This window comes from Myodes glareolus, chromosome X (assembly GCF_982192425.1).
Source record: "Myodes glareolus chromosome X, mMyoGla1.1, whole genome shotgun sequence".
NCBI lineage: Eukaryota > Metazoa > Chordata > Mammalia > Rodentia > Cricetidae > Myodes > Myodes glareolus.
In genome coordinates, this window is record NC_142053.1 from 16272050 (window position 1) to 16294402 (window position 22353).

General features: G+C 39.1%; 1 protein-coding gene across 3 annotated transcripts in view; it reads left to right on the forward strand.

Moving 5' to 3' along the window:
* Positions 1-22353, forward strand: part of Fgf13 (fibroblast growth factor 13) — a 508789-nt gene that overhangs the window by 211296 nt on the left and 275140 nt on the right. Inside the window, exon 1 of one of the 3 annotated variants that reach the window (XM_085684757.2) lies at positions 19190-19209. The exons of the other annotated variants lie outside the window; for them this stretch is intronic. The gene's annotated coding sequence lies outside the window, so the exon portion shown is untranslated. Of the gene's footprint in view, positions 1-19189; positions 19210-22353 lie in introns of those variants that run through there. 3 annotated transcript variants of the gene reach the window in all.

Sequence of the window (22353 nt, forward strand, 5' to 3'; positions counted from 1 at the left end):
TCATCATTTCTTGTCTTATTTCATGGCTAACTGCTGCTTCTTGATTTCCTTTTAGGTCTCTCAGTGCCACCATTCAGCTAGACTCATTGAGTGCTCACCTCTTCCTCTCAGTTACCATTCTCAGAGCTCTATAGCCATGTACTACTCCTTTAGATATGGGATCTTTGACCAGTATCTTCCCATTTCCTTCACCCATTGGAAGTTCCCCAGTTAGAACAGAGCGTAGCTTTGTTTAGAATGCCTTCTACATTTTTCATTTGATTCTGCTTAAACCGGGTGTTTCGTTAACTTATGTAGTAGAGCATAACATGTCCTTCAAGGGTAGTGAGTTGTTTATTTAACTCTCTACCCCAGCCCTTTGACACAGGTAAGTACAGAATAGCTGCTCTGGAAAGATCAGGTAGAATAAAAATAAATATGTGGAAAGTTTTGACCAATGTGTCCTAAGGGTATATTAAATAGTACTTTTTACAACCTGAAATTAACCTTTCCTATTTCTGTGTTTGCACATGTCTATTTTGCTATTGCTTGATTTGTTGTCAACTGTATTCTTTTATTGTGTTAGACAAGGATAAATGCCTAGACCGCTCATCATTTACCATACCACCTTCCAGAGAACAGAGAGCATATATTTTTGTTCACTGTTCTTTTCCTTGTATTGAGCTTAGTGATTCTGTATCCTGTCATGGGGGATGGCTTCACAAAAGCAAAACCAAAGACAACAACAATAGCAAAAAAAAAAAAAAGCTAACAAAGAGAAAAGCAAAGCCTAGTTACAGAGAAGAGGAAGACTATTTCAGATATTGTTTGAAACCTCTTATCTTGTCATGGTTAAGACCAACATACCCTCTTGGACATTCCATTAATGAACTAATAAAGTTCCATTGTTGCTAAAGAGAATTTTATGGGGTTTTGCCATTTGCAATCAAAAGGGAACTGACTAATGCATTCTCTCTTCACTACATCCTAGAACTCCGGGAAAATCAAAGGAAGCTTTTCATCAGCAAAGGGTTAGAAATTCTAATATCAAAGTTTCCATGTGGTTATCTTTTCCTGCCTTGATCAATCTAGGAATGCAAAGATAATGATGCCACTAGAGACAGAATGCCCTGGTAATGGGCAAAAGAGCACCCAAAGTGTTAGAAAGGACTGTGTTCCTTTAAATAAAAGAAGTGACATTTGAGCTGACATCTGAATGATAAGAAGTAACTAGATATGCACTTATCTAATGCAAAACATTCCATGTAGAGAACACAGCAAGTACAAAAATCCAGAGACAGGAAAGAGCTCAGCATTCTGTTGAGAACTGTGCCGAAGACCCATGGTGCTAGAGCTGCGCCCTTGCCGAGATGAAAGAAGAAAAGGTAGTCAAGAGTCGTCTGATTTTTTCAAAAGAAATATGAGTTGGTGAATAATGAGCAGTCTGGAAAGCTAGCCCCATTTGACACAATCCAGGAGTAAAAATGGGCAACAACAAAGGCAGTAGAGAATAGTCCAGCACTATTGCAGTGAGCTCATGGGGTAACTTGTCTGGCTGCCAGCATGTCACTGAGTGGAGCTGTGCAAGATGGTGTCCACAGGATTGTACCAGCTCATCAACTGATGTAGTATAACCTGGAAAAGTCAGTGAATCATCCTTCTGTTTTGATCATATAGTAAAATGTATTCTGTTTGATCCTTTAGTAAGTTAGCAGTACTGAAAAAAAAATGGATTTGGTTTTGGAAATAAATGAGCCTTTCCCATTCCACTGGGGCTTAATTTATTGATTGTTTCCTTCTTGCCCTAGATGGACTAGGAGTATGCCCTTTCTCATCATGGGTATAAAGGGTGGAGAACTAAATATGAAATAATTGCAAATTGATCCTAAGAGTTTATAATACTATAATAATGTTGAAAACAAAGATGGTAAATGTGCCTGCCTCCAAGTGTGATATTTTGAGTTCCATTCCTCACATATAAACATATACACACATGTATGTATGCGTATATATGTATATACACATATGCTTCTATAGTCCAGAGACTGTGCTCCTCATATTGAGCATGAGTTGATGGGTACAGAAAACTTAGCCACATATCATCTAAGCACCATTCTAGTAATAAAGTCAAGTAAGATATTAACTCACATTATGAAAGTCTGTGTGTGAGCAGTGGATATGTGCTGATTAGTGTTTTTGTCAGTTGAACACAAGCCAGGCTGGGAAGAGGGATCAACTGACCTATAGACAAATCTGTGGGGTCGTTTTTGAATTAATGATTATGGGGCATCCACTTGCAGGCAGCCGCACTCCTGGGCAGGTAGTTCTGTGTTGTGTAAGAAAGCAGGCTGAACAAGTCAGTAAGTAGCATTACTCTTTATTTTTCTGCTTCACCTTCTGCCCTACTTGAGTTCCTGTTGTGTGTTCCTTTTATGATGGACTCTGAGCTGAAAGATATTCCATGATTGTTGTCTTTATAACAGCAATAGAAAGAAAAGGAAGCAAGACACTTATACATATTTAGAACCTAAATTAGCAGGACTTGAGGACAAATCTCATGTTGGTTATATAAATAGGGAGAGACAAAATGTGGATGTTGAACTCAACAGTATATAACTACATAAATGATGGTACTCTTGTTAGAGGTGAGGGTCCATATGGAAGTCTAGGAGATTATAGCAAGTGAATATATGGAAGCTGCTTTCAGAGATAAGCATGAAAGTCCAGGTGTGATGATTAAGATGTTTTGAAGACCATGCCTCTAAAGATAAATGTTGAAGACATAGAATTTGCTTTTCTATGCTCATTCATTGACATGAGGGGATGAGATACATGGAGAATAGCCTCCTTCTGAATAAGGCTTTCATAGTCCTATGAAGGCCACTGTGAAGTAGGTTATATTGCCTTCACAGTGATCAGAACCTCTGGTACTATCATAATTCGAGATGTAAAATTTAGTGTATTAAAGACTGAAACTGATAACTCTAGAAGTCCACTTGTTGTCTTGGAAATAAACCTGATATATTGAGAGTTAACCTTGTTTGTCTTCTGCATACCTAGTAATCTCTAATTTAGATTTATTAGTTATGACAAAAGCACTGGAATGTTTTCAGAAATAGAAGGTGGTATTTTTGGAAAGTTTTATTTGGAGTGTAAGAATAGCAAAATGAGCTACTGATTTCCTTAAATATAAACTTAAAATGAGAAAAAATGATAATAATAGTTTTCTATCATTTTTGAGGTCCATGAGATTATTCTTGGCCTGCTTTATGGGTTTTATCATCTCTAGTGAATTCTCAGGTCTCTTGAAGTGTTCATCCTTCTATTTAGTAATTTAAAAAATTCCCCTCTGGTGCCTAGCACAGTGCAGAACTAGGGCAGAATGCAGCCAAATATCTATTGTGGGAAAAGTGCACCATGAGTAGAATTATGAGACTTGATAGAACGATACTTGAAATACTATCAAGTGTATTCACATCTCTGTACAAGATTGCAATCAAGCTGACCTATAAATATAAAATCTCTTATAAATCACAAGATACGGTTCTTCATCTGAAACCAAAAAGACACGTGGAGAAACTACAACTTCAAGGGCTCTTTACATCTGAAATTCAGAAATACCAAAGAGATTTCCAATAATGGGGATGCGAAAGTATCCGTGGATGGTTTGTTCTAAAGAAATACAAAGTAGCATCTCCTACACTACATAACCCAATAATAATGTCACTTAAAACTAAGAATGTAAAAGGGGATAATAAATATGCTATAACAGGAAACCTTTACATATTTGAGTCTATATTGCAGTTTTTACATAGTAGTGCCAATGAATAGATGAATATTCTTACTCATTTCATTTTTTTATGACTTCCAATTCCCTTTAGAGCACTTTGGGGTAAAATGTCATGATCAGTAGTGATTACTTCTGATGTAAGCAAAAACCTTATGGTTTGGAATGTGAATATGAATCATAGGTAATTTTCAAGTGTTTACTTAACATCATACTGAGAATTGTATATAGATAATTTCATTTAATCTTTAACCTTCTAAAATGAGTTATGGTAATTTGTCTAAGTGCTGAGTGTAAAGCATGTAGCTTAGGAATCCCATGAGTTTCTGGGGTTATGTATAAGAACATGGATAATTTATTGAGGAATAATCCTTTACCACTTTAAATAGTTGTTAGTTATATATATACCATCATGTAGTGATGGAGCCTCTTTCAGCTCCTTCCATATTGTCTCATTGAAGCTTTCTGTGCCACCTTATAGGCCTTCTAATCCTACCTCCCTTAATATGAGGGAATATTAATGGACCAAATCTTCTGAAGGTCTTGTGTGGACAATCTCAGATGATTTGATTTCTGCACAACAATTCTTGTGATGCCCAGAACACAGTTACACAATTAGCATAGAACTAAAAACAGATCTGTGAGATAACCTAGGAAAAACTAAGTGTGTTTTAAATTACCTTTATTATTTATTATAATCAAAAAACAATTTAAGTCAGCAGTTTACATGTCTACCAATAAGATCAAAACAAAAGTGAACATTTTGCCTGATTTCCATCCAATCTGCTCTTCCCTTTTTAATTGATAATTACAAATTCACAGATAGTTTCAAAGAACAATACAGGGAATTCCTGTGTCCTTTTGTGCAGCTTCTACCAATATTAACAGCTTTTATAACAATAGTGCAGTGTCAAAAGCATTGAAAATTTCCAGTTATGCATCCATTCATCTGGTTATTTGCATGTGGTTTTTCACAGGTAACTATATTTCATTATATGTATGATGCTCCATTGTTAGTATATTCTCACCCCTCCTTTCTTCTTTAATCTCTAGAATGTTGTGTGTTCTCTATCTCAATGATATTCTTTTGCAAATATTAGATAAAAGAAACTATATAAAATGAAACTTTTTATGATTGATTATTTCCCTCCAAATAATTTCTATGAAGCCAATTCAAATTTTGTATTCTCTAATAGAATGACATTTAGAATTAATTATGGCTTTAAAATTAAGTCATCAAAAATCAAAATGACACTGGCAGCTACAGGAGGCATGAGTACCATGCTCTGGGCTCTTGTTGGTGGCTGACGTGGCTGTATCCTCAGCCAGGGCCTCAATGTTTCTCCTCTAGCCTGGTGAGAAGGGACCAAGTGAGGATATCTCCTAAGAGAAGAAGCTGTAAACAATGGCAAAACAGCAGGACTAGAGCCCCAAAGGACCATGATTGGGATCATCAAAGAGCAGATTCTGGGTCTGGGTTGCCTCACTCAATATGATGTTTTCTAGATTCATCCATTTGCCCACAAATTTCAAGATGTCATTATTTTTTCTGCTGTGTAGTACTCCATTGTGTAAATACACCACATTTTCCTTATCCATTCTTCTATCAAGGGACATTTGGGTTGTTTTCAGGTTCTGGCTATGACAAATAATGCTGCTATGAACATAGGTTGAATACATGTCCTTGTAGTATGATTGAGCATGCTTTGGGTATATGCCCAAGAGTGGTATTGCTGGATCCTGAGGTAGGCTGATTCTCAATTTTCTGAGAAACTGCCAGACTGATTTCCAGAGTGGTTGTACAAGTTTTCACCCCCACCATCAAAGGAGGAGTGTTCCCTTTACCCCACATCCTCTTCAGCATAAGTTTTCATCAGTGTTTTTGGTCCTGGTCATTCTTTCAGGTATAAGATGGTATCTCAGAGTTGATTTTTGCCTAATATGTACTCACTTATAAATGGCTTTTAGACATAAAACAAAGAAAAACCAGCCTACAATTCACAATCCCAGAGAACCTAGACAAAAAAAGAGGACTGTAAGAGATACACACAGATCTAATCTACATGGGAAGTAGAAAAATATAAGATCTACTGAGTAAATTTGGAGCATGAGGATATTGGGAGAGGGTAGAAGGGAAGTGGAGAAAATATATAGCTCAATAAAAACAATTTAAAAAAAAGAATAGTTACCAAGCCACATGGCTAATCATAGATAAAAATTATGGGTTATTTTAAGTTATAAGAGCTATTTAATAATAAACCTGAGCTAATAGACCAAACAGTTTATAATTTAAAAAAAGAAAGAGATTCTAACCAGAAGAGCAGAGAGAACACCATAACCATACCTGGCTGGGGGAGGTGGGAAGTGAGTAAGTAGATGTTGGAATCATGGGAGAGAAAGAAGGGAGCAAATAGGAGGTGTAGAAATGGAAAAAGAATGGTTTGAGCACTATGAAGTGAAACCAGAAACCCGAAAGGGGTTGCTGTTCTTGTGCTTCTAGAAAAGATGAATTAGTTTGCCTAAAAATGAAGCCAGTAGCAAACACCAGTGCTAGTGGACTTATGCCTTCTTTCTTTGGGAAAACCAGTCACCTGCCATGAGAGTCACTGTGACTCCCAGAGTTGCATCCTAGTCCAGGAAGAAAAGCAGTTCCTACAGAATGGAGAGCCACAATTAACTGAACATGTTAATTGCATCTCGTCATTGGACGATGTCTGAATCTCTCTAGTTGGTTGTGTTGGCAGTGAAACCACGAGACTGGATGACCCCATGTTGAATTACAGTTTTACCAAGCTGTATCTTATTTTGGCCAGAGATTTCATCCCTTAGGAAGCTTTGGGTTGGAAAAATACTTGAAGGCATCCAGAGATTTTCCCACAGGCACACAGAGTGGGCAGGAAGATGACACCCAGAGATCCCACCCAATGCATGACCCTCCTGGAACCACTAAGACGTGGAAGTATGGGGTGGAGAGAAGGTAGAGAAAGAGAAGCAGAGCAGCCTGAGCACTGTGAAGACAGTCGGGTCTGGAGAAGGGAGTGTAGACAGGCACGGCATGATGTGAGATGCTTGCAAAGTTACCTGAGGCCAAGGTGAAATCTGGCTTGCTCTGCCACTGAGCGCCATGTCTGGGTCCATAGCCATTCAACCACAGGGTTCTGTGTCAATGTCCATGGCCCATGTTATCACCAAAAGTGATGGGAATATCCCTTGTCTGGACTGCCACCTGGGACCCCATTGATATCCAAGGGTTGCATAGAGTTGACCCCACCCCTCACTGGCTACAACACTTAGGAGAGTTAGCCCTGCTCCTCACTGACTGCAACACTCAGGACCATGGCCCCGACACCTTGCCCAGGATCTGGTGTGGGGGGAGCCAGTCCTGAAGGGATGAGAGCCAAAGAATTGGCCACATCCTTCATCTGCCAAGCAGTGAGTGACGTGGGTGACTGAGAGATGCCCTTCCCCCTAACCCCTTCCTAGAACATACCCTACACTCACCTAGAGAGCATAATAGAGCTCACCTTGTTTGCAGGCTGCACACCCCTGCTCTTGCTAGTGAGCTGGCTCAGAGGGTGAGGGTGTGAGAACAGGAGTATTGGTCCTGCCCCTTTTACCTATGGCATTAGGTGAGTTAGCAGGGGCAGTGGTGGAAAACGTGCACTGGTGGTGAGGGTGTAGGAGAGCTGGCAGGCTGACCAGCTCAGCTACCACCAAGGTCCAGATTCAGGGCTATGAGTTGGCCCAGCCCAGCACCCATCCCATCTATGAGCTTCTAGAGCATATGAAGGGACCAGACCTGCAGATTCAAAAATACAGGACCTCCAGAACACAGAGCAGCAACATGATATCGAAGAGGAGTCCCAGTGAGGATCCAGTATTCATAATGTAACATAAGCCGGAGCCCTTGAACCAAACCAATGACTCATTGCAAGGAACATTTGCAAGTAAAGATTTATGGACTAAGGGTATATACTGTGTGACTCACTGTGACACACTATAGCTTCCAAGATGACATTTTTCTTTAATTTTATTTTACTGGGGGGAAGTTGCAGGGGCGGGAAATGAGTAGGATTGAAGTAATGATATGAAATCCACATAGAATCAATAAAAATTAAAATTAAAAATCAACATTTCATTTCTCTGGGGTAAATCTCCAAAAGTCCAGTTTTGGGGTTGTATAGCAAATATACTTTTATGGTTAGAAGGTCCTACAAAAGCTATCTTCCTGTTTGGTTGTACCTCTTCTATTTTTAAGATTATTAAGATAGTATGTGAGAAGGCCCTAATTTCCTGAAAACTGTTTCTCATTTGATTTGTTCAGTTTCATGAAGTTAGGAAACTATTTTTAAAACTGATTTATTAGAGCTATGTATTTACAGTTAGTACTTATTTGTTTGCTAAACTAATATGTGCATAGTAAAGTCATCTCTTCATGTCTTTCTAATGGACATATTTTTATTTTTTACATATTTTCAGTTTAATTGTGTTAGATTTTCCTTTATAGATTGTCGAAATTCAATAGCTCTATGAAAATAATAGAAAAAATGTGCAGATATGATGAGGGAAGAAGTGAAGTGTGTCGATATTTTTTTACAGTTTTTATCTCAAATGTGTCGGAATTATGATTCTGCTCTCCTACCATACAGACACGTGTTCAATCCAGGGTGAGGCTTTATAAAATTACCCACAGTGTCTTTTTCCAGATGAAGCAATCATCTTTATTACTTACAGTCTCATCATAACTCAGGAAAATGGTTCACACGCTGAATGAGGGGACAGGGGGCTCCTTTTCTAGTCAGTTCCTGCTGCTCCTAGACTTTGATTGCCATCACAAAGTAAAAAGTCTATTTTTAATTAAAGAGCTGAAAACCTGCTCTTATGTCATGGCGACCTGTGGGATCTGACACATACACTTTCATGCTGCCTGAACCAAAATATGCTCAGATCAAAGCAACTTGAAAAAGGAATCTAAAACCCAAATTCCAGAAAAGCACAAAACATAATTAATATACTGGAAGCAACTGTTCAGAAATGAACCACTGTCTAGGATTTACTATAAGTAATAAAAGAGTAAATTCTATTGACTGATATTTCATATTCTCAGTGTAAAATCTGAGTGTTTAGTTGGTTTGGGCTAGTATAACAAAATGCCATATATGACATGGCTTAAGTAATGAACATGCTTTTATTTGTCATACTTTTGGAGGATAACAACCCAAGAATTACATGAAAGCATGTTCGAGAAACGGCAAGGACTCTTTTCCTCATCACAGATGTGTATCTTCTTGCTTATCCACCTTCACAAACTAGAGAGAAGAAATCCAGTCTCTTCTCTCCTTGTGTGGACACCCATCGTTTCTTGGATCCCCAGTCCCTTGAAATTATCTAATCCTAATCACCTCGCAAAGGTACCACCTCCTAATACCATTACACTGTCAGGGGATAATACTATACAACATAATGGCTCTCTTTAGGGACATGAATATTCAGTCCATAACAACAACAGGTAGTGTCAAGACATACCTGTGTTCGCATAGCAGTTTATTTAGTTTTCAAGATAATACTGCTCTCACAATTGCTTTTTATAATTAACAGTGTTATTGAAAAATCATTATATGAAGTTAACTTTCTAATAAAACGTATTATTTTTTATTTCCTACCTCTGAATTCAAAAATAATCTTATATATTAGAAGGAACTTCGGTATAGAAGTTAGGATTTCACCTGTGCTCCAGTCTTGGCTACTAATCCACTATGTGAACTTCTGCATATTCTTTTATTTTCATGCAAATAAGTGTTCCTGTCTCTAAAAGAAATTGGTGTAGCTTTTTTTTTCTTAAAAAAGCATTCAGTTTATAGGAAAAATGATTTTTTTCTGCCTCTTTTGTTTTTATGTTTCTCTTAGTGGTATATTTGTCATGATCAGAAGAAGGAATTTATGATTCACTAGATAGTAGACTTTCCCCACTTGCTCCACTTGTTGCTGTGCACTTCTGATGGTAGTCTATCAGAATGCAGGCCTTCCCTTTACACCACCCTCCAGAACTGTGTCCACAGAAGTGCCTTAATTTCTTTAAAATATGTGTATGGGAATTGTTAAACATAACAGACAGAAGTTCATGGACTAGTTAGCTTAAAGTCTTGAGTATTTGGGATTCCTCACTCGTAGATTACTTCCAACAATGGATGGCAATAAGACAGAAGCTGGTAATGAGGCTTTAATCTGTCAGTAAGTACCATCGCTTTGCTTCCCCATTAGTCATGAACAAAATGATGGACAATATTGAGGTACATGGAAATGAAAACATCACTGCATTTCTGGCTTCTGATACTGTGATGTGGAGAGTATGGCTGAACTCTGTACCTAAGTAAGAAATATATATATATATATATATATATATATATATATATATATATATACATATATATGTGTGTGTGTGTGTGTGTGTGTGTGTGTGTATGTGTGTGTGTGTGTGTGTGTGTGTGTGTGTGTTTGAATTATTTCAAGGAAAAATTTCAAGCATGGAAAAAGAGCTGAGATGAACAGAACCAGTTTCTACTAAATATATTTTGTCTGATAATGATGATGGGAGAAAGAGTGATAAGACTTTAATTTGGCTTCTCCTTGAAGTAGACTTGAAGTCAAGATTTGAGTCCAAGTGGTTTATTTGTAAGATTGTTTCAGGAGGACTATTCTGGAAATTTGGATGAGAATCGTAGATATATCTTTCACGTTCATATCTTTCATATCTTTGAACACTTGGTCCCTAGCTGCTCAGACTATTTGGGGAAGGATCAGGAGGCATGACCTTGATGGAGTTGTTGTGACACTGTGTCACCGGGGGGAGGGGCTCTGAGGTTTCAAAAGCCCAAGGCGTGTGCAGTATCTCAGCCTCTCTCTCCCTTTTTCTCCACCCCCCCCCCTTCTCTCTGTCTTCCAACTTGTGGATGAGATGTAGTCTCTCAGATACTATTCTAACATCTTTCTTGTTTGCTTGCTACCATGATCCTTAACATGAATGTCATGGACTTACCCTTTGAAACTGTAAGCAAGCCCCCAATTAAATGATTTTTTAAGTAAATTGCTCTGGTTACAGTGTCTCTTCACAAATAGCGGAAGTTTCAGAACAGCAGGGGTTGTTACATAGAGAAACCCTGTCATGAAAAAATCAAAATAAATTAAATAGAAAAGATAATGTTCTTTGCTTTAGTTTTTCTGTTTATAAGGGGAAAGTGAGGATCCAAGAGGGAATGAGAACCAGTAGTAAGTTCCTGGCTTCTACAAACCTTTGGAAATCAATCATGGCTTTGAGAGCGCTCACTGTGTTCGCCTGACACTCACAGTTATAAGGGTATCTTGCATCATGGATGCACCAGTCTTGCTGCCTCCGTCTTTTAGCCATGGAGGGAGTAGGATAGATCCAGGGAGCTAATTGTACACTGTGGGGTGGCTGTAAAATGATGGTGATTGGAGTATTCATCGAATAGGATGGAGCTGAAAGGCATGTATGAGAAATGATGGCTGCTCTGAGGCAGAAGTACATAGAAACATCTGGGCACTGTCCCTTTTTCCTAGATCTTAGTGCTTGACTGATTGGTGTACAAAGGAGCAGTAGGAGGGGAGGGTGGAGAGCTCTCCCAGTGGGAGTCAGGAAGGTAGTTTTTCTAAAGGGAACTGTGATTGATTTCTAATTAGTGAAGGAATTTGTCAAAGACATAGAGGATTTTTTCTGTGGCTTTTTGTATTTTCTTTATTTTTGAGATTTAGAAGAAGAGAAATTATCTCAGTGGTGGCCCTGCTCTCATTAACGAGGCATTAGCTCACCTGGCTGAAGCACAGTACAAATAAAACTAACAGCCTAGCAGTGAGAGCCCTTCCTCAGGCTTGGTCTGGATTTGGTCCTGCAGTGAAGACATGTTGTTTCCATTAAGTTACTTCTTCTTGGATTCTTATCTTTGCACTAGACCAAAAACAAGCTGCTGAATCGTCCCAATCATTAAGAGATGGCAAAATTGATCAAATAATGTCATTTTTTGTTAGTGCTGATTTTTAAATGTTCCCTGTTCAATGTATAATTTTTTTCTTTCCTCTTTTTGTCTCATTTGTTGTAATTCTGGGTAACTTAATTCATCAGATTTTCACAGGTCTAACAGTATCCCAACTATAATTGGGGTGTCTAAATAGGAGAAGTCTTTTTCTTACGAGGTGCAAGAGAACAAAATCATAACAAAGGGCCTGTTCCTAAAAGGGGAATGATGCTGTCTGGTTGCAAATGTCTCTGAGACATAATGAAACTGTGTTTTCAGTTTATTGCTATGGGTTCGAATGAGCTGCCTTCGTTAGGGAATTGTTTTCTCTTCGTACAAGAACAGCACAAGAGCAAGAAGCTGGCTTTGATAAAATGTCAAGGACGGGTACTGGGTGCAGTCAGAGGAAGAATGAGACTGTCCTCTTCCGGATTCATGTGCAGAGCTCTTGTTGGTGCTGTTGTTCTGGAAGCTGCTGAAGTGTTATATACACACAGCCCATGGAGACTTCAGTGGAAAGCTCAACACAACCTAGGAGTGAGACTTCAAATATGAGATCTCTGTTGTTAGACAAACATGTGACATTAAACTTGCCTGCCTAACAGACTATCTTAAAGTACATTAAGTGAAGCATATATGGTTTGAGAAGCTTCTTACTTTACTTTGCACACAATTTTATTTCTTTAGTATGGATAGCTGGCTTGCTGATCATTATGTCTTCAGAGGCCAAGTCTCTAAAGTCAGTGTTCTGTTCTCAAATCAGCCTCTCATTTGAAGAGTGACCTTTAACATCTCCATGGTTCATTCTTTTTCTGTCTCCCATGTGAATCCAACTCTTGTTTAGTATGCTGAAATTCAAAAGGAAAATGATTGTGAAAAGTTCAAAATGTAAATTGTCATGGAAACATTATGGCATCGGTAAATTATGTATCCTCAGCAAAAGACGAAGAAGACAGATTAGAGAGATAAAACTACCCATTCATCAACCTTGAATTAATCAATCTCTGTTTGTCATCATAAATAGAATGGTTTAAAAAGAATTATAGGTTTGTGGTCACAAGTTGTCTGGGCTAGTATTTTTTTTATGTCAGCTGCAAACATTTTTACAAAATGCTTCTTCTCCTGGGATATATGAAAAAACTAGTCTCCAAGAGTCGGAAGCTGTTTGCTCAAGAATCCAGGATGCCATCAGTCTTTCTTCCTTTTTCTCCCTGGAAGATGGAAGAAGATGTTCTGTCAGACTGTGCTTGGGACATTTATGTATCCATTAAAATATAACAATCGTTTCCAAGTAACTCCTGGGACAAGGTTTTATTCTGGGTGTCTCAGAGCAAATAGATCTTAGGAAAATGCAATTCTTGAACTGACAAGTTTACAGTAACGATTACTGGATGAAGCATACAGGTCAGTGGTTAATTTTTTGTGATGCAAGAGAAAATATGTGCTACGGAGACTCAACAAAAAAGTATCCCCACATGTTGAAAGAATGACATAAAATGTGGCAGGAAATGAGAGTGGAGAAACACCGGGGATTTGGTTTGACACAGGCATACCTGTTATACAGTATTTCTGGAACAAGGACCTGACAGTGTATACTGTGAAGTGATATTTAAAATTGTTTTCAAAATCTCCTGAAAGACTTTCAGATAAATCTAGGTCATGTGTGTAGAGGCTAAGCTTAAAAAATGATAGTAGATATTCCCTTGTATTTCCATGGAGCGAAAGTCTATTTCTCTAGCTGTATTTATTACAGCATGATGTGTTGCCTTCAGCTTGACTTTAGCTAAGATTAAGAAATCTCATAGCTTTCTGGACCAAAGAAAGATGAACTCAGAATTTAAAGTGACTTCTTCTGTAGAAGGGACAGTCATTTGGACGTTCTTTTAAACTGTGGATCCAATTGTTTAGTTTGTTGTTTGTTGTTTGTTTGTGTTTGTTTGAGTTAGGATCTTGAAATGTAGCCTAGATTCAGGTTTGACTAGAAGCTACCACCCACCTGAGTTATCCCCTAGATTATCACTGTGCATGCATTAATGCACCTGGCTGTGATGCATCTGTGTTTTCTTTACTCATTCACTCACTCATTCATTCATTATATGTGAGATATATATATATATATATAATCTGTTTGGTACATGCACATGAGTATGTGCACATGCACTTATGTGCACATGCACTTAGAGAGCAGATAGAACAACAGGTGTCTTCCATGATTGCTATCCATCTCATTGCCCCTGGAAAGATTTACTGAACTGGAATCTTACCGTTTAGTCTATTCTGGTCTTTCCAGGAGGTTTTTTGAACCTACTGCCTCTTTCTCTAGTCTTGGAGCTCCAGGAATGCATAGCAGTGCCCGAATTTTTGTCTGGGTACTGGGGACTCAAGTCCAGGTTCTTGTGCTTTTATAGCAAATGCTTCTCCCACGGACTCACCTCCCAGCACCCTGATTTGTTTTATTCATGTAGTAGGGGGTCTTGTTACATGTTCTGAGAGTTTGGTTTCCTTTGTACCTTCTTAAATGTACTATTTTATTTTTAGTGGCAGGTCTTGTCAGACAGTTTTGCAGGATTCTGCTGGTAGTAAAATAAATCACCTACCTGATCATGAATGAAAGCCATGGGCAGTAGTTTGCTTGGGGCCATTCTACCTTGACTCTGACTCCTAAACCCCAAAGAAGATTCATGACACAACCTTAGGCAAATTCAGCAAGATGTATGGTTTTTAGATGGATCTTGTCTCTATACACTCAGAATGAATGAACTTCTAGTCTAGAATAACTCCTTTGGGCAACCTGGTGACCTTAACCTGCCCTGAGCTGTCTATAGGGCATCTTAAACATCTTTGAGAGTTCATGGCAAGACAGGAAGTTAATGGTATAAGAGTTTTGTATGTGGTAACCCGAATTTTAAAACCCAGTCTTCCTGGGGCACATGGATGTTATCCACGTGGATGCTAATCCACATACTCACCTACCAAATACCCATTAATATGTTCAAATAATATTTTCTTTCACTTTAGTAAGTGTTCTAATTTAACTCTCAGGGACAAAGTGTGAAAATGTATATTTTCTTTGTTTTGTTGATGCAGAAAATAGAGTTCGAAGGACTTATAGTACCTATCTAACACCTCCTTGCTAGTAAGTTATACTAACTACTGATGGGGAAGCTCAGCCAATCACATCTGGCTAGGGTGTGGCCACCTGGAGCCCAGGTAGATAAACAGGGGAGGTAGGTGCTTTGTGCGGTGCTCGCCTGACCCGTTTGAACTCAGGACCTCTGGAACAGCAGTCAGTTCTCTTAACCTCTGAGTCATCTCTCCAGCCCCCATCTCTCCAGTCCCTGTTTATCTACCTGGACTCCAGGCGGCCACACCCTAGCCAGATGTGATTGGCTGAGCTTCCCCATCAAACTACCACACTAATAATTTGCTCTTCTAATAACTTGCTAGCCCTGTAGGCACAAGACCTGTCATTGACTCTGCCACATTAGTACAAAGTTCCAAAACAATGTCTTCCTATTTGATGTCTCTGATAATCAGAACCTGTGTTTAACTCCCTGAGTCTTACATGAATAAATTTGACTTTTGGGTGGAGTGGTACTGAATCAATTCAGGGATGCAAGGAAGCAGCCATTGATTTGTCACTCAGTCTCATGGCCAGGAGATTGCTGTGGTTCAGCTGCCATATTCACCTCTCCCTGTATTTGAAATAGTTCTCAACTAGGAGGGGCGCAGACCCTAACGTAATTAGTACTTGCTCCACTCTGGGCCTGTTTCTTTCTCTCCTACACCTACTCACAAGCCTCCTGCTCCGGCTGAGAGCAGTGCTAGGAGCTCTGGCAGTACTATTCTTATATCTAGGCTCCAGGGATCAGGAAATCAAGACAGCAAAATTCTTCTTATTCAAGGATATTGCATCTTTAAGTTACAGAAGAAATCCAATTTAAGACAATTAGAAACTCAGAAACTTCATCAAACCAACCTATTCATTTTTTCCTGCAGTAAGTTTCCTGGAATAGCATTCAGCGTGGCGTAGAGGATGCATGTTCAAATTCCAGTGCCTTCTATGTATTTCATCCTTTATAAAATGCGGATAATTAATGAATAATAATAGTGTAGTTGTAAAGATTAAATGAAATAGCTGATGTAGCATGTTATATATATACAAAATGAACACTCCATCACAGAATTTGAAATAAAACAATTGCTTCCACCAAGGGCAGATGTTACGAGTAGTTTGCTACTACACTTCAGCAGCAATAGCACTTCAAGATCCAGCACCACGCCAAATGTGACTCAGTAACAAAGCAGAATAATACCTGTGTGGTTTGAGTTGGAGAAGTCAGAACTCTACAGATAGGATTAGCTCCTGCAGCACACAGTGACTCTGGTCATGGTGACTTGAAGTAGTTTTCACATTGTTACACAGGTCTCACTTTACCTGTTATAGGAAGGAAAGCTTAAGGGTCCACGGAAAAGATACACTGCCTTCAAAGTGATCCAAATAATGAATGATAAAAAATGAGATTGCAACTAAGATCTTTTATGTGGAAAGCAGCTTCCTTATTTGAAATGCTCATTGGATGACATATATATGTCTATCTGTCTGTCTGTCTATCTATCTATCTATCTATCTATCTATCTATCTATCTATCTATCTATCTATCTATCTATCTGAAGATCAGGAAATCCATACTACCATTCCAAAGGATTGATGTTATTGCCGTTTTGGCCAATGGTTTTCTTTCTGTAGCTTCTATATGCACTTTATTTTAACCCCAAGACTCTGACAAAACCTTTAATGTTTTGGCTAGCATAGCAGGATGACTTTCTAATCAACTTTTGGCATTTGACATTTGATAAATGTTTAGGTTTTAAATTCTACAAGGGAAAGATTCTAATGAGCTTCTAACCACACACGATTCATTAATAAGATGGATTCCATAATGAAATCACAAAAGCATAGTTCAGTGGAATGGCCTAAATCAGAGAATCAAGCACAACCCCATCCTTACTCTCTAGAAGCATGCTCAGGGGTATGCCCTCTATCCAAAAATAGTGTTCAGGTTCATGCTCATTCAAGCACAGGGATGGGGCAGCAAGTGAGAAGACCACATGATCTTCGTACACTCAGTCCTTTTGGTGTCAGAAATGCAGAATCTAGACACTAGGTATTTGGAATCAACTTCTGTTCTCCCTCCGAAGGCTGAATTATTTCAACTCCAGCTGCAGCCTGCATTTCAAACTCCCTGTTCTCTTTCCAGCCCACGGTCTTATTAACAGCTTATGTCGTCTTTGTTTACTAGTGACAAGGGAGGAGGTGTTTACAGAAAAGTGCCTGAGGTAGGTCATAATGTCCTTCTATTAGAGTCTATCTTAATGGAGGATGTGCTGTACCATCTCAGGAAGTGGAGGGAGTTGAGGAAACTCCCTGTTATCCCCAATCCCTTAACTAAGATGAGCTAAGTTGTTTTCCCAGGGCTCACCCTGTGCTTTACTGACTGGCTGGCTGTCATTCCTTGGGGAAGCAGGAACTAACTCTATTGTTTTATCCAACTTGACTGATAAATGAAATGTGGAGCCGAGCAGCCCCCTTGTTAGAAAGCACCTCAGTAAAGCAGGTGTCTATATTTAGAGGAGAAGGAGCAGGGAAAAGGTAAGGGTTTATTCTTCAGGGATGGGCAGGTAGAATAACGATCTGCCAAACGTTAACATTCAAGATTTTTTAGCTAGGCTGCAAATGAGACTTTTGCCTGCCTTGGTGCAATGCTGTCAGCGTAATTGCACATCCCTGGGCAACCAGCACATGAACACCAGGGGAAAAAAGACATATGACCTGTGCCTTAGAATTGAGAGTTATGGGATCATGGTACAACAATTGCCTAGATGATTGAATTAGGAGGAAAATAGCTGGCCTAATAGCCAGACATACTGAATTCTCAGGTCTCAGCTCAAATATTATCTTCAGTGAGCTAGCTCTACTTTGGCATGCCATTTTATGAAACTTTTGAGTGACATAATGTTCTTGCATTGGTGATGCTGAAGGGCTTGTGCCCACTGGCTTTGGGGATGCCTTTCCCCTGCTCTTGGGAGAACCACACAAGGTTTTACCTGTGTACAGTGGCTGTCTCCTTTCACTCCCTCTGATGAAGATGGTTGGACGGGTTGGTGATTACCACCTCTCTGCCTTCATTCTGCTGAACGTCCAGCTTTCCTATTCCTGGGTAATCTCTCACCCCAGTGGATGTGTCATGGAGCTATTGAGGCTCTTTGGGTGGCTGTGAACACTGTTACTTCCTGACACCTGGTCTTTTCTGAATTTTTTTTGAATAGTAAAACTCCTGAGCCTCTTCTTTCCTTTCTAAGCCTCCCAAGTGTTAGTTTCAAGTTTTCTTTTAGATTTCAAGTTTTCTTTTTCATTTTCTTTTGTGTGTTCAATAACCATTGCTATATACTTTCCCAGACACCTAGACTTTCTAGTTATCTGACCACCTGCTTGTTTGCTTTTAGTACATGTGGTATTGTATCCTTAAAAACGAATGAATGAATGAATGAATGAATGAGCAAGCAAGCAAGCTTTTATTACATTCTACTCCTTTAGCTATGGTTGGCTTTTCCTGAAAATGTAATAATCTGGCTTTAAAAATCTGTTTATTAATTTTTTCCATTGCCATTCTTACTGGAACACAAAGTTCAAAAATACAGGTTGCTGGCTCTATTCACTTCTGTGTTGTAGGATCCTATAGGATCAGGTGCTCAGGAAACATGTTTCAAATCAATGAATGAATGTGCGAAATAAGAGATCTGATATAAGGAAGACAATGGAAATTATATTAGCAGTTGATAGTTGCTGAGTACTGTACTTTCACCCTTTAATCCCCACAGCAGATCTACATGAGCTATCTTTATCCTTTTTATTTTGCACTTAAGGGAAATTAGACTTGGTGGTTTAGTGAATTAATTTTGTGGTCATGGGACCACAGCTTAGAAACAATGACAGAGTCAGTGTTTGATTCTGAGCCAGAAAACAATGATTTAGACATACCAGCCTAAAGGAGTCACTTGGTAATCCTTTGAATTAAGTTGTGCTTTTCAGTTCCTTTCCGTTTTTCTACCCAGCTTTGCAAAACTATGTCACTAAAATGGCCACATGAGGTGAATATTCCTTTGTCATCACTTAAACTATAGAGAACATTATCATATCATGTTGTAGCTCATTATCATAAACTCAGAATAGCAAAGCAGAACATGTTCCATTATTTGATGATTGAAAGAGTCTTATATATTCCTTGGGTTCCACCGTCAGCTCACGTAGAGGCTATATCAGATGGTGAATAAAAATTCCCTTCTTTCTATGTGTAGGAGGGAGCATTGAAGGCCATTGTGAGGAATTACATGGATCTAGACTTGTTGGAGGTGAGTGTTTTTCAATGATAGAGAATGTGATGACTTCTTACTCATTGTTTGAGTTGCTTCCATTCTTGACAATTCAGCTGGTTTGTAACGCTACTCTCCCAAAGAAAAGGCAACAAAAATCCATCAGGACACAAAACTACAAAGACTCAAAGATGTCTACTAAGGTCCTCAGAGATAGTACACATTTTGTGTGTTTTATATGGAGTTTAAAGTTAGCAGTGTTCCTTCAAAGGCTGATTTCTTCATGGGAGCTTCCAGGCACTGCCAACAAGCTGGCTGGAAAAATTGATTAAGTTGCATTTTCATCCTGATTCCTAGCACCTGGTTCAATTCATTGTCAGAGCAGCCACATCATTATCTTCTGTTTATAAATATTAAAGTTTCCATTGTATTTTGTATTATAATTGACCAAAAAAAGTTGTGATGTTCCTTTTAGAGGAGACCTACATTTGAGCAGGAGACCACGTATCTATGACAGGCTCAGGAGGTCACTCTCTTCTTTCAAAAATCAACAGGCCAGGCAGCGGTGACACGCACCTTTAATCCCAGCACTTGGGAGGCATAGGCAGACAGATCTCTGTGAGTTCGAGTCCAGTTCCAGAACAGTTCCAGTTCCAGGACAGACTCCAAAAACTACAGAGAAATCCTGTCTCGAAAAACCAAAAAATAAATATAAAGAAAAAAATTGACAGGCTCTGGCACCTTCTACTCCTTTCAATGTCTCCTTTCTCCAAGAACCTCAGACTGTAAAATATTTCTATTCTACATAACCAAGGTGGAACTAATTGGGTCTCCTCTTAGTGTTGAAGTGCCTAGCAGTCTCCCTGAGTCATTCTTCACTGTTTCTGTTTAGATGGGTCAGAATTATACTTACATCTTTTACAAATTCACTGAGATCTTGAAGTTCTCTTCAAAAATTTGTACTGAAGCACATGCAATGAATAAATCACCAAAGGACATATAGGATCCTGTCAGTTCAATTTCTCTCATGTTAGGAAAAAGCACTTATTTTTCTTTTACCACATCTTAACTCCAAATATATTTTATCAGTTTACTGAGCCCTACTACTGAATATATTCTATCAATTTAAGTTATAAATTGTCAAGCAAGAAAAGTAGCCCGAGTGATTCATTCCCATATCTCTTTGACCAAATACATCAGGACTTCTCCCACTATTTGCGTAATTTCATTTAAGAGCCAGAAGCAGAGGCTTTTGAGTTTGCAGGCAGCTTGGACACTTAGAAAGCTCCTGTCTTTAGAAAAGTGCTGGGCCTGTGCTTGGTGGTAAAATGCTTGCCTAGCACATGAAAGGTACTAGGTGAGCCTCTAGCGTGACTAAAGCAACAGCAACCACTTGAGAGGGTGTGTGCAAATGACCAATGCTGAAGGCCTTGCAAATCAAAATGGCAGAAGTTAATGTGTACTCAAGATAGGAGGCCACAGAATTATTTAATTTCTACAGTGCCCTATGCCCACAATTGTATTGTCTATAATCAATATCGATTAAGAATTTCTAATCAAGGAAGAATTTGAATGTTGCTTTTTTCCCTCTTCTCCAGTGCCTAGTAATAAGCCTCAATTCTTTTTTTGTTTTTTTAAATTTTAATTAATTTATTTATTTATTAAAAATTTCCACCTCTTCCCCATCTCCATTTTCCCTTCCCCTCCCCACTTCCTCCTCCCTCTCTAGTCTTAAGAGCAGTCAGGGTTCCCTGCCCCGTGGGAAGTCCAAGGTCCTCCCCCATTCATACAAGTCTATAAAGGTGAGCATCCAAACAAACCAGGCTCCCACAAAGTCAGTCCATGCAGTAGAATAAAAACCCAGTGCCATTGCCCTTGGCTTCTCAGTAAGTCTTCATTGCCAGCCATGTTCAGAGTGTCCATTTTGATCACATGCTCCATCACTCCCAGTCCAGCTGGTCTTGGTGAGCTCCCATTAGATCAGTCCCATGGTCTCTGTGGGTGGACGCTCCCCTCGTGATTCTGACTTCCTTGCTCACATTCTCGCTCCTTCTGCTCCTCATCTGGGTCTTGGAAGCTAAGTCCAGTGCGCCAATGTGGGTCTCTGTCCCTATCTCCATCCATTGCCAGATGAAGGTTCTATGGTGATATGCAAGATATTCATCAGTATGGCTATGGGACAAGGCTAATTCAGGTACCCTCTCCTCTGCTGCCCAAGGAACAATCTGGGGACCTCTCCTTGAACCTGGGAACCCCTCTAGAATCAAGTCTCTTGCAAACCCTAAAATGGCTCCCTTAATTAAGATATTTACTTCCCTGCTCCCATATCCATCCTTCCTCCATCTCACCCATCCCATTTCCCCAAGCTTACCCGAATCCTCCCCTTCTCCCTTCTCTCTACCCATCTCCCCTTACATCCACTCCCAAGCCCCACATGCACCCAAGTTTTGCCTGGCAATCTTGTCTACTTCCAATGTCCAGGAGGATAACTATATGATTTTCTTTAGGTTCACCTTCTTATTTAACTTCTCTAGAATCACGAATTATAGGCTCAAAGACCTTTGGTGGAAACGCAAATTTGTGCAGCCACTTTGGAAATAAGTGTGGTGGTTTCTCAGGAAACTGGGAATAAACCTACCTCAGGACCCAGCAATTCCACTCTTGGGAATATACCCAAGAGATGCCCAATCATACTACAAAAGCATTTGTTCAACTATGTTCAATGCAGCACTATTTGTAATAGCCAGATCCTGGAAACAAGCTAGGTGCCCCTCAATAGAAGAATGATTAAAGAAGGTGTGGAACACATTAGAGTTTTACTCAGCGGTAAAAAGCAATAACATCTTGAATTTGGCATGCAAATGGATGGAAATAGAAAACACTTTACTGAGTGAGGTAACCCAGACCCAAAAAGAGGAATATGATATGTACTCACTCATAAGTGAATTCTAGCCATAATTAAAGGTCTTTGAGCCTATAATTCATGATCCCAAAGGCCTCAATTCTTGTAGGTCTTCAACATATGAACAAAGAGTTAGAGATGCTCCAAAAAATTCATTTACATTAATTATTATCTTTCCTTGCCAGAAATACCAATGCAATTTCAACTATATTTCATGCAGAACTTCCAACTCCAGGGACCAAAATAATAAGTAATATCTTCTCGGAAATTACAAAGGACCC